Here is a 13245-nt window from a genome sequence, read left to right on the forward strand (position 1 = left end):
AATGATCAAATGCCACCCGCTGGTGCCAATGAGCCTAACAGTTAAACAGCGGATGCAGGGATGCGCTTTGGGAACACGGAATGAAAGGTGCTGGGAAGCAAAGGGGCGTTGGTGGGAGCTTCCCAAACACCAGCCTCAGTCTTCTGCCCTGAAGCCTGTTGCCATGCCATGGCCAGCCTTGAGGACATAGCTAGGCAAAGAAGGCAACTTTACAAAATGGATAGATATTTTAATGGGCATGTTCATATTTACACAAATTGGAGAACATTCATCTTGAGGCTGCCTCCTCCATCCTCAGGGCTTCTGCACTTTCTACAAGCACTTCCTACCAGCTGATCACCTAAACTGATGGAGCCACCCTCCTCGCCCCCTCCCCCTCTGCCACATGACACTTACCTGTTTCTTTATTTGTCTACTTATTTATGATCTGTTTTGCCTTCACGGAAGTGTTAATCCCAGGGGAGCAGAGATTTGACCGTATTTTTCTCAGCACAGTGCCTGGCCAGTAGTAGGCATGTAGTACACAGTTGAATTAATGACTCGAAAAAATGTAAAAAAAAAAATCCCCAATTCAGGCATCTCTTTTAAAATACCTACTGGACAATTCTACTTAAGTGTTTTCCACATACTTCAACCCTGAAATGACCAAAATGCAATTCTTTTTGTCCCTGCCTATCGCTCCAGCCAACGGCAAAGCCAAGAACTTGGGAGTCATTTTTTGCTCTGATCTCTCACCTGGATTCCTGGAACAGCCTTCTGTTGAAACTGCCTCCTGTTGTGTTCTCACTTGGATATATCTCCTGAGTGATCTTCTGAAACATAAGTTGGATCATGTCATACCACTGCTTAAAACTCAAAACTCCTAGGTGGCTCCCCATTGACCTCACATAAGGATGGAATTATCTTAGCAGAGCACTAAGGACTTTGCTGGTGTGGCTCTTGCCCCTCCCCCCAGCCCCTCCACACATCTCAGCTCTAGCCACACTGAGCTGCACTGGTTGTAGCTGCCATCACACACCTCAGCCTCCGCCCCTCTTCTCCTCTTGTCTTTCTGATGATGCCCTTCTTTTGTGGGTCATCTCATCTATGAAGATTTTTTTAAACCAATATTATATTTCTTAGGACTCGATTTTTAAGGGAAAGAAACCCACCACACACTGGCTTCAGTTAAAAAGAGGATGTATTAACTCATATAAGTAAGGGCTGGTTGGCATGAGCCTCAGGTATGGCTGGATCCAGACACTCGAATGATGATGTTGGTTCTCTCTGTCTCTGTCTACACACACACATCACACATATTTTGGCTTCTTGTTATGAGTTGATCTCATTTTCTCTTGTTAAGGGAAAATGTGGTCACGGAGAGCACCAGGCTTACAGTTTAGACATCCGAGGGGAGAGCAAAAATTTCTCTCTCCTGGTTCCAGCTTATAAAAATTATGGCAAAGACTAAGATTAGCTTGGCTGTAGACATATGCCCAGTCATTGACCTGTGGCCAGAGGGATAAAGTTATGATTGGTCAGGACTTGGACCATCCCTCTGGACTCGGCGAGGGAGGATGGGCATGCCCTTTGTTGGGAGGCCATTCTCCAATAAAAAGAGAAGGTGCTGTTATCCGGAAAAGAGAGTAGACCACCAGTGTCTACCACTATCATCTTCTCCTCCCTCTTTCCTGCTCCGAGCTGTGCAGACGCAGTGGGACTAGCTGGGACAAAACAGATTTTTGAGTCAGATGAACACAGGTTCAGTTATTGGCTTGATAATAACTCTGTGACCTTGAGAAAGTTTTAAGCCTCTCTGTGCCTTTACTTTCTCACCTGTATAATATTTTAGGGTTGTTGTGAAGACTAAAGACCACATTGGCAAATTACCTGGCATACGGTAGGTATCATTGTTAATAACACCTATAATAATTAATTGTCCATATTTGCCCACCTTCTCCTTCTAGATCATGAGTTCCTTGAGGCAGGGCCTTGTTTTTGGTTCACCCAAACTTAGTTATAAGAGCAGGGCTCAAGTATATCATAGACTGGTGTGCTGGTTTGCTAGCTCTGCCTTAATGGGTACCACTGTGTGGTCAGGCGACCCAAGATGGCTGTCCTCTTGCTCTCTGTACATCCCCTGCCCCCCTAGTCCCTGCTTCATCTACACATACTCACGTGACAGACTTTCCCTCTTAATTATAGAGCCTGATCAGGAAATGCCTATGCCCATGCCCTGGCCCCATCTAATGATTGTTCTAATCTTTAAATTAGAACCGTCTCCACGATGATAGTTTATCAAAGGGGCGGTGAGGGGTGCACCGCTCTGCTGGTTTCCTTGGCAACCAGTGAGCCAACCTGATGTCAGCTCCCCTATAACTGGTAATCTCCCTCCTCCCCTGGAAGTGAGGACTGCTGCTGTGTCCCGCTCACCGTCTGCCGCACACAGTGGGGTGCTGCTCCAGGACCCTGCTTCAGACGTTTAAGATCCCCCATCCATTAAACCACTGGTGTCTGTTGCTGACTCCGGGATCTTTCTTTGGTCTCAGGGGTGGGCAAGTACAGGCCTTGCAGGCCTGCGGGGTACAGCCCAACCCCTATAGACTGCGTGGCTTGAACGATAGGCATTTTTCTAACGTTTCTGGAGGCTAGAAGTCTGAGATCAAGACATTAGCAAGCTTGGTTTCACCTGAGGCCCTTCTCTTCCGCTTCTAGGTATCTGTCTTCTCTCTCTGTCTTCACATGTGTGTCTAGGTCCTAATTTCTTTCTCTTGTAAGGATACCAGTTACACTGAATTACCGCCCACCCTAATGACCTCATTTTAACTTCACTACTGCTTTCAAGGGCCTGTCTCCAAATACAGCCACATTCTGAAGAACTGGAGGTTAGGATTTCAACACATGAATTTGGGGGCATAATAATTCAGTCCAGTACAACTAATTTCTGTCCACTGAAATAATATGCTACTGAAAAGTTATACATGATGAGGCAAGTTCTGAGGATGAGGGAAGCATTTAGTTCTGTCCTCAATCTTGGCTTTATAATAACTGTCCATTGCATTTGTATAGTTTTCCTTTTTCGCTCTCCAGAGCATCTTCCCATCTATTATCTGACTTCACTGCGCCACCCTAGAGGGCGGTGGATTAGGCGTCAGGAACAGAATTGACCTGGGGTCCAGAAGACACGTTAACCAGAAATGGCCCGCAGGGGGCACTGTGAACAAGCCCCGGGAAATACAAGGGGAAAACTGTGGTTTTGAACCCAGACCTGGAGCAGGCCCAGCATCCTACCAGCTGACTCAAGCCCCTCTGGATGCAGGTGCCTGGCTATTGGTTGGGCTCAGGCTGAACCGTGGGTGCCTTCCAGGACATCTCACCGCAAATGAGGTCCCCGTCCGGGGATCTGGCCCAACGTAAGCGCTCTCCCATGCTTAGGAACTGAGTGGGCAACACAAGACGTTCACTGAAAGCCTACCAGCCTTTCAACACGGCCTGGGTCCCAGGAAATAAAGCGTGGATGTTTGGTAAAGCCTGTGTCCACAGCGGGGGGTAGCGGGCCCAGCGGTGGATACATCGTGGAGAGCAGGCTGGCTGGACGGGGTTTGGACCCTGATGCTGGCCCAGAAGAAGGCTTTAGTCCTCTGAGAGGTCTCGGCCACTGACTGACGCCCCGCTCTCCAATCTTCCCGTGCTCCCTGCTGCTTGGATTGTCCGGAATAGATGTTTATTTTCTGTCGACTCATTTATATCTGAAGTCCTGTGGTGAATGCCTTTGGTCCTCACGCCATCCTTCCTTCCTTCAAGAAACAGTACACTTCCCTCCTTTGGAGAAAGTCAATCCCCATTCCATGAGATTTGAGTGGGGCTGTCCATCCCGACGCTCTCACCTATCCACCCTGTCCCCCAGCCCAGGGCCCAGCCTCAACAGGTGGGAAAGAGCAGGGCTTGTGGATGGAGATCTGGAAGGAGAAGTCTCCAAAAGAGGGAGGTCAGAATGTGCTCAGAATCCAGGCTGGAGTCTTGCACAGCTTGGAGAGACGTCATCCACCAGGCAGTGCTGTCACTGGGAACCCATATGGGACAGGGATGCAGATGGCGGACTGTCCTTGTCCCGCCCTCTGATGGAGGACAGAGCAGCGGAAAGTGCAGTTTCTGTGCAGTTGGGTTTTTGTTCATGCTAAGGTAGAATGTTCCTTCTCCTATTCAAGGCAGGTAGCCTGGCCTTTGTGTTCCTTCATCAGGTGAGTCTGTCCTGCAGGGTAGAAAACAGAAGTACTGAAACACAACATTTCTTTCTTTTCTTTAATTGTGTGTGTGTGAGAGAGAGACAGACATACAGACAGACAGACAGAAAGGCTAAACTTCTCAAAGTCTCAAACTCCTTCAAGAGTTCAGTGCTTGGGCGCAAATGGCAGAATAGCCTTCTTTCTTACGGGTGAGCTGTATTCCATCACATACATATGCTGCATCTTCTTTATCCACTCATCTATTGATGTGCACTTAGGATGCTTCCATATCTTGGCAATTATAAATAATGTTGCTGTTAATAGCAGGGTGTATGTATCTTTTTGAATTAATTCTTATTTTGTGGTTGGCTTTATTCCTTCGATAACTATGTAAGTCGAAAAAGCTAAAGCTCTAAATGTTCTTAGAAACAATGAACAGTACATATATGCAAATTTTTAAAAATATGTGCAGTATATGGTGTATATGTATTTACATGCAATATATTGTATATGTGCAAATTGTAACAATTCTACCCAATAAAACTGAAAAATGAAATAAAAAAGAAAGATAAAGAAATTAGTGTACTCTGAGTTCTGTCTATTGTTCCCCCCTCTTCCCTACACATCTTAGTTATATCATTTTAACTTCGTGGACACTGAGGTCAGTATGTCTGAATTCAAATCCCACCTCTGCCACTGTCTGCTGGGTAACTTCAGGCAAGTTACTTAACGTCTCTGTGTTCTAGTTTCCATATTGGTACAAATGACGATAGCGATAGTTTTTGCTTCAGAAAGCTGTCATGAAGATTAAAATTGTTTATTCATGCTAAGTGCTTAGAACACTGCCTGCTATATAATAGGTCTCGATAAGTGTTACTATTATTTCTCATTATTCTGTTCTAGAATTTAGAACTAAGTCTTCTTTGAACTGTCAATATGCTGATTCTAAAAACTGAAAACCAATAAATAGCACTTAACCACAAAAAAAAAAAAAAAAAAAGAAGAAGAAGAAGAATTAGGTGCCCCGGGGAGACAGGTGATGCCTTTTAGGAAGAAGTGGAAGCAGCGGAGGGGCAGAGGAGGGATCCAGGGTCTGTTAATAGCAGGTAACCATGTGATGTGGGTGGTGATGCGCCAGAGACATCACATTGCAGCTTGTGGGAGCTGAATGTTCCGTTTTCAGGAATTTTGTGAATTGGCTGACCTTCCTTCAGTAGCTTGGAATCAGCCACGCTGGGGGGTGTTTACACCATGGGCACTGGCATGTCCTGCAAGTCAGGGCTCCTCTCGCTGCCCCAAAGCCAATTACTCAACATTTACCACTGCACCTAAGAGTGACCTTTCTCCCAGTCTCATCATTCAGGCCAACGGCTCCTTCCTTGGGGAGAATGAGTGACAGGAATGTTCTTTATGGAAAGGTATGAACATGGAAATAGAGGGTGTCCCCCTGACTTTCTTCCTTCCTTTTTCTTTTTTACCTCATAATGATACCTATACTGGAAATTTTACAAAAGAATAGGAGGCAGCAGGGTATGAGGGTTGAGTGCAAGGCTTTGGGGTTGGAATCTGGGTTCCCCCGCCAGCTCACACACCCTCTGGTGTGCAATGTTGTACAAAAGGGAGCAAAGTTGGAGTGAGGAGCATCTTGATACATATTTGGGGCAGAAGCCAGTCTGCTCTGCGCATCAGCTCTCTCAGAAGATCGTGATGGCCCCAAAGAGTCCTGCTCTCACCTTCTCTGAGCCCCTGAAGTGGCTGGTGGTAACAGTCCACAGATCTGGTCCACAGATCTGGGCTCCATCTTGACAACTCGTGCAGAACCCAGGCCTCAACAGCCCAAGAGACTCCTTTCTGCCTCTTATACAAACAAACTGCCAAACTCCCTGAACATCTGTCCTTTGGCCCTTCTCTACGAGCGAGTGGGCAGATCCCTTGGGTTTTCTGAATTTTAATTTCCTCATCCATGGGATGGGAATAAAAATACAGCCTCATTGTCTTTCGTGGATACAGATTAAAAGGCCCAGAACCATTGCAAATCTGTGACTGAAGTTTTCTGAGGTTTCCCAGTTGGATTCAATTAGGATCACGACTGGTGTGGTTGCCTCCCCTAGGCTGAAAGAAAAATGCCATCATTAACCTTTAATTATTCACAACAAACCCAAAGGAAAAGTCCTTGGCCCGCATCCTAATGGAGCTATTTAAAGCTCTTTCCCTATTGAGCTGTTTAAACTCAAGGTAAATAACCTGGTACTTTTCTGCTCCTTCTCTCTGCAGAACGTGAAGGACCAAGAGTGACCTCTCCCTACTAATGCACATTAGGGCAGCGGCCAAACATCTTTACCTTCTTGTTTTCTTGGTTTACATTTTCCCCCATTCTCATTTGGTTGTGTTGCTGGGGTGTGTGTGGGTGTGTGTGTGTGTGTGTGTGTGAATGCACATGTGTGGTCTGTTTAGAGGGAGAATTTGGAAGCACAGAATGGTCACACATGGTGTGTGAGACCCCGCCAGAAAAAGGAAAGACCAAGGGAATAAAAGGAAAAAAGAAAATAAATTGTGACAAAAATAGGCAAAACACAAAAAAAAGAGTATGTACGAAAATCAAGTCTTTCCTTTTCTCTATTTCATACTCTTTTTTTCCTTTTTACTGCACTATGAGTATTTTTTCTTCTCATTTCTATGTCTCTTTTCTCTCTCTGTGCCCTTATTAACTCAACCTCATTAACACTTCCAAAACCAGAAGTCATTATCCTGACACCATCTCCCACACACCTTGACTCCTACTTCTGATTTTCCCCATCTGTTCTCAGGTTCTACTTCAGGTCAGCTGCCCAAGTTTTAAAAAAAAAACAAACAAAAAACAAACTCAGAATCATTCCTTATTTTTAAAATCTGCTTTACTGAGATATACTTTATATACAACAAAAATTCACCCATTTTAAGCGTACGGTTTAATGTGTTTTAACAAATGTACACAGTCATGTGACTACCACCACAATCAAGACATTTCCACCACCTCAAAAAGTTTCCTTTCTATCACTATAGTTTTGTCTTTTCTGGGACGTTGTATAAATAAAATCATATACTAGTCTTTTGTATCTGGCTTCTTAGCATATTGCATTTGAGATTTATATTGTGTGTATCAATAACTCATTCATTTTTCTTGCTGAGGAAGATTGTACTTTATAGATACATCACAATTGTTTGCTTACCCATTCACCAGTTGATGAACATTTGCATTGTTTTCAGTTTTGGGTTATTATGACTTAAGTGCTATGAATATTCACATTCAGGTCTTTGAGTGGACATATATTTTCCCTTCTCTTGGGAATAGAATTTCATCTCTAGGAAGAGAATTGCTGAGTTGCATGATAAGTTTAACTTAATTTTATAAAACACTGATAATCTGTTTTCCAAAGGGGCCGCATCATCTTCATTCCCACTAGCAAAATATGAGAATTCCAGTTGCTCCTTATCACTGTCAACACTTCGCACTGTCAGTTAAAAAATTTTTAGCCATTCAAGTGGATGTGTAGTATCACTTCATTGTCCTTTTAATTTGTGTTTCCCAGATGAATAATGCTGTGGAGTATATTTTCATATGCTTATTTGCCTTAGTATATCTTAAGTATACTTCTTAAGTATATCTTCTTCGGTAAATTGTCCACATTCTTTGTCCATTTAAAAATTGGGTTGTTTGCCTGTCAGAATGACTATCATCAAAAAGAACACAATGAATGTTGGTGAGGATGTGGAGAAAAGTGAACCCTCCATTGTTGGTGGGAATGTAAATTGGTACAGCCACTGTGGAAAATGTATGGAGGTTTCTCAAAAAAAATAAAAATAGAACTATCACATGACCCAGAAATTCCACTCCCGGGTATATATCCAAAAACAAACAAACCCCCCAAACACTAATTTGAAAGGATACATGCACCCCCATGTTCATAGCAGTGTTATTTACAATTGCCAAGATGTGGAAGCAACCTAAGTGTCTATCAACAGATGAATAGTTAAAGAAAATATGGTGTATATATACAATGGAATACTATTCAACCATAAAAAGAATGAAATAATGCCATTTACAGAAACATGGATGGACTTGGAGGTATTATGCTAAGTGAAAAGTCAGACAAAGATAAATGCTGTATGATATCACTTATATGTTGAATCTAAAATATACAACACATTAGTAAATATAACAAAAAAGGAGCAGACTCACAGATCTATAGAACAGACTAGTGGTTACCAGTGGGGGAGTGGGAAGCAGGGGAGGCAGAGTATAGGAGTTAAGAGGTACAAACTATTATGTATAAAATGAGCTACAAGGATATAATGTACAACACGAGGACTATAGCCAATATTTTTTAATAACTATAAGTGAACTATAACCTTTAAAAAGTGTGAATCACTATATTGTACACCTGTAACCTATAAAATTGTACATCAACTATACTTCAATTAAAAAATGTTTTTTAAATACTGATTCATAAGATTTCCTTAAATATTCTGGATACAAGTCCTTTATCAGATACATATTTTGTCTATGGAAATAACCTGAAATACAGAGTCATGCATGAGGTTTTTCATATCAATGTTATTTACAATTGTGATGAAATTAGAAATAAGTTACAATCTAATAAAAGGGAAATTTTAGGCAGAAAATAAAATTGTGTAGAATATCAGCTATGCATTAAGAAAGCTTGGAAGTATATGCCAAAATAATAAGGGTGATAATAGCTAAGTGATAAGATTATGGCTGGTTTTTAAATTCTCTACACTTTTCTGTGTTTTTCAAGATTCATACAGGAAGAAGCCTTAGTTAGAAAGGGGGAAAAAAAATCTCATAAAGAAGTAAATGGTTAACCCAGTGGCTGGTGCTTCCTTCACAAGCTGACCTAGAGGGCGGCATGATTTGTGATACCAGTAATAATCAAGTGAGCTAGTTAATTGCATAATGGACCACCCAAAAGCTTTGAACTGTAATTCCAGCTCCGCCCTTGAACTACAGGCAGTTTTTCCCTCCTGTTTAAAATGAGATTCAGAACTGTGAAGTATCTAGCAAGGTTGCCATGTAGCTTTCTGGGGAACTGCTTCCCAGGTATGTCTCCTAAAATCTGCAAAAGCTCCTGAGCTTCTGGTCAGTGACTTGGGAAGATCATCTTGAGAAATCAGGCGTGCCTTTAATACTGAGAAGAGAGAGCCTCGTTGCTTCTGCTGATACACGGTTACAGAGAGCTGGAGGGCAAGCAATGAGGGCAGTTGAGCCTTGGGCTGAAGAAAATATTGGAATCAAGAAAAGAAAGACAAGAGTGGAAAGAGGAAATGGAGGAAAGAATTGAGAACCTAAGCAAGTAAGTCTTTAGACTGAGAACTGTCAGACTTTGAATAAGAACTTTGTAGATACATTTTGCACCTGTAAAGTCCTATCCTGTAAATAATTTGTATCCTTTTACTCATTTTTATTTCTAGTTCTAAAGTTGTTTATGTCATCCTCTGAAGACTGGGAGGAGAGTACAATTGCTACCAGGTTTGTTGGGAGGAAGGAACCTAAGATGCACCTGCAGGGATTACTTTCATAAGAAGGCATTTTCCTAAGGCAACATATTTTGTGAAGGTCAGTGATTCAGCTCATATCAGAGATATCTGTGAACCTGGTCAGTTACTTTCCCTAAGGCAGGTACACTATATATGTTTGCTGATGAGTAACCCCTGAAACTAAGAAACAATATTCAAATGATTACTCAGAAGATCAAATAGAGAGTTGTTTTTTTTTTTTTAATTTGGTAGCCAACAAAATCTAACCAAGATTTTTTTTTGAAACTAGATAACATGGAAATGCCAAGGGCCTAGAATAACCCACACAATCTTGAAGAAGAACGAAGTGGGAGGATGTTCTGTACTGTATATTTACATGTATTAGAAATAATTCTGACACAAGGAGAGACATACTGACCAATGGAATAGAGTATACATTTATAAAGAGATTCATGCATATGTGGATATTTTATTTATGACAAAAGGGACACTACAAAGCACTAAGGAAAAGATTATCTTTTCAATAAAGGGTGCTGGAAAATTGAATAATTATAAAGAGAAACTTAACCCCTACCCTACACTATATATAAAAATTCATTCTAGATTTATCATAGACTTAAATGTAAAAAGGCTAAATAAAGCTTCCAGAGGGCACTACAGAAGAAGAGCTTCATGACTTCCAGGTAGGGAAAGATTACTTAATAAGTACTCATCATAAAGAAAAAGATCATTTGCATACATTAAAATTTAAAACCTCATTAAAGGTAAGGAAGGACCTTTAAAATAGGAGACAAAAGAACTAATCATAAAGAAAAAGACTGATAAATTTGACACTAATATAACATCTTAATTTAACATTAGTATTAAAAAACTTCTATTCATTAAAAGGTACAGAATATGGACAAGATTGCAACACCTGTAACCTACAAGAGCTTATGTATGAAATGCATAAAGAAACCCTACAAACCAGTAAGAAGATGACAGTCAACCCAAAGGAAAAAGGGCCAAAAACCTGCACAGATGCTACTGGAAAAAAAAAAAAAGGCTATCCAAGGGACAATAAACATATAAAAAGATATTTAACATCACTAATAATCAGCATTACCTAGCAATGCCGTTTGGAAGAATATACCCGACAAAAATATGTGCACGTGTTCTTTAAGAGACATATACAAGAATGCACATAGCAGCTTTATTTGTAATCATCTCAAACTGGAAACTCTCTCAAAGCCCATCAACAGAATAAACAAACAGTGGCATATTCACACAATAAAATACTATTCAGCAGGAAAAAAGAGTAACAACTATACATTGCAACCTGGGTGAATCTTAAAAACATACTTTTGAGTAGAAGGGGCTGGATCCACAAGAATATTTATTATATAATTCCATTTATATAAAGTTTCAATACTGGTAAAACCAAATTGTACTGCTTAGGAGGTAAAACTAATGAACAGCAAGGAAATAATTATCACAGAAGAGCAGGTAATAATTATCTTTTGAAAGAAAAGGAGTAGTGATTGGAAGAAATCACTTTTGGGATTTCAGGAATACTGGCAATTTTGTATTTGTTAACCTGGGTGTTGCTTTGTGAAATGTCATCAAGCTGCTTTGTAAACTTTATTATTGTCTATTAGACTGGCCCAAGAAGAAAAAGAAAAATGGAATAAACCAATACCCATAAAAGAAGACTAAAGTGGTAGCCAGAGATCTACTTTCTAAAAGAAACCAGATCCTGTAACTCTATGATTAGATTCTATCAAAGTTTCAAGGAAGAAATAGTTCCTGTCTTATTCAACTCTTCATGTGCTGGCATACCTCTTATACCAGAACTGTATAAAAAAAGCAGAAGAAATTTAAAATACAAGCTCCTTTATAAAAAGATACCAATGGTCTAAATAAAATACTAGCCAATTGAATCTTGTAATTCATTAAAAGAATAATAATCATGACCCAGGATTGAAAGGATATTTCAACACCAGAATATCTAGAATGCAATTCACTAGAAAAGCAAAATAAAGTAGGATGATGTGAGCATCAACTTAGTAGACACCACAAAAGCATTTAGGTGTGGTATAGCCACACAATGGGATGCTATTCAGCCATAAAAAAGGACTGATGTACTGATAAAATTCTACAATGTGGAAGAATCTTGAAAACATTATGCTTACTGAAAAAAGCCATACACAAAAGGCCACAAACAGGCCTACCTTGGAGATACTGCAGGTTCCGTTGCAGACCACCACAATAAAGCAAGTCACAGGAATTTTTTGGTTTCCCGGTGCACACAAAAATTATGTTTACACTGTACTGTGGTCTGTTAAGTGTGCAATAGCATTATGTCTAAAAAGAAACTATTAAACATTAAAAAACAGCATTAATTAAGAAATGTGGCTGTTGGAAAAACGGCACCAGTAGACTTGCTTGATGCGGGGTTGGAAGAGACCTTCGACTGGTAAAAAGCACAATATCTGTGAAGCGCAATAAAGCAGAGTACAATAAAATGAGATGTGCCAGTATTGTACAATTCCATTTATAGGAAATGTCCAGAACAGGCAGATCCACAGAGACATAATTTATCTTCCAGCTGTCACAAAAACACACCTCAGTCAAATGAGACTCATGCCAGAAATGCAAGTATGGTTCATTACTAGGATTTGTATCAATATGCAACTATATTAATAAATCAAAGGAGAAAAACAGTATAGTCATCTCAACAGATACTGAAATACCATTTAGCAAAGTTGATTTCTGATTAAATAAACAAAACAAAATCAAAGCAAAACCCAGAAAGTCTTAGTATCTTATGAATAGCTAGATTTTTTTTTTTGCCATCGTAAAGATCCAACATCATATTTTAATTCCCATTAAAGTAAGGAAGAAGATAGTATACCTTAATAATGTTCTAGAAATCCTAACCAATACAATTAAGCAAGAAAAGAATTTAAGAGTTACCTTTTAAAGTAAACCTTTCTTACCTTAAGTAAGAACTTTTTAAGTGAGAAAGATTTATTATTTGTAATTTTGTCAAAGAATAACTAGAAACCTGAAGAGAATAGGCCAAAGAAATGTTAGAAAGTTGTGTGTGGGAAATTGCAAAAATGACTACAATACTTTGCAGTTCTTCTCAGGAGTGGAGTCTATTTCTTCACACTTTGAGTTGAACTATGTGACTTTCTTTAGAATACTGGGACATTGGCAAGCTTGAAAAGTGTTTGTGTGTTGGGACTTGCCCTCTTTAACCATTTTAAGGAAATCTGAGACCACTACTCTGTGAATTGAGCCTAGGTGAGCCTGCTGGATGGTGAGAGACATGTGGCCAAGTTATCTAGTTGACAGAGAATGAACTTCCAGACCCATGAATGAGGCCATCCCAGACTACCAAAGCCAGTTGAGGTACCAATTGACTGCAAAGATAAACTGCAGAGATAAACTGACCTAGCCCAGACCAGAAGGACCACCAGTTGACCTGCATAGTCTTGAGAAATAACACATGCTTGTTGTT

At 40.4% G+C, this 13245-nt stretch overlaps 1 long non-coding RNA gene across 1 annotated transcript in view; it reads right to left on the reverse strand.

Moving 5' to 3' along the window:
• Nucleotides 1-672: 672 nt before the first annotated feature.
• The window catches only part of LOC105088911 (uncharacterized), a 49611-nt gene continuing 37038 nt past the window's right edge, over nucleotides 673-13245 (reverse strand). The window contains exons 4-5 of the long non-coding RNA XR_010384164.1: nucleotides 2413-4231; nucleotides 673-812 (exon numbers count right to left, since the gene is read on the reverse strand). This is a non-coding gene — a long non-coding RNA (uncharacterized LOC105088911). The remainder of the gene's footprint in view (nucleotides 813-2412; nucleotides 4232-13245) is intronic.

Source organism: Camelus dromedarius, chromosome 15 (assembly GCF_036321535.1).
Source record: "Camelus dromedarius isolate mCamDro1 chromosome 15, mCamDro1.pat, whole genome shotgun sequence".
Classification (NCBI taxonomy): domain Eukaryota; kingdom Metazoa; phylum Chordata; class Mammalia; order Artiodactyla; family Camelidae; genus Camelus; species Camelus dromedarius.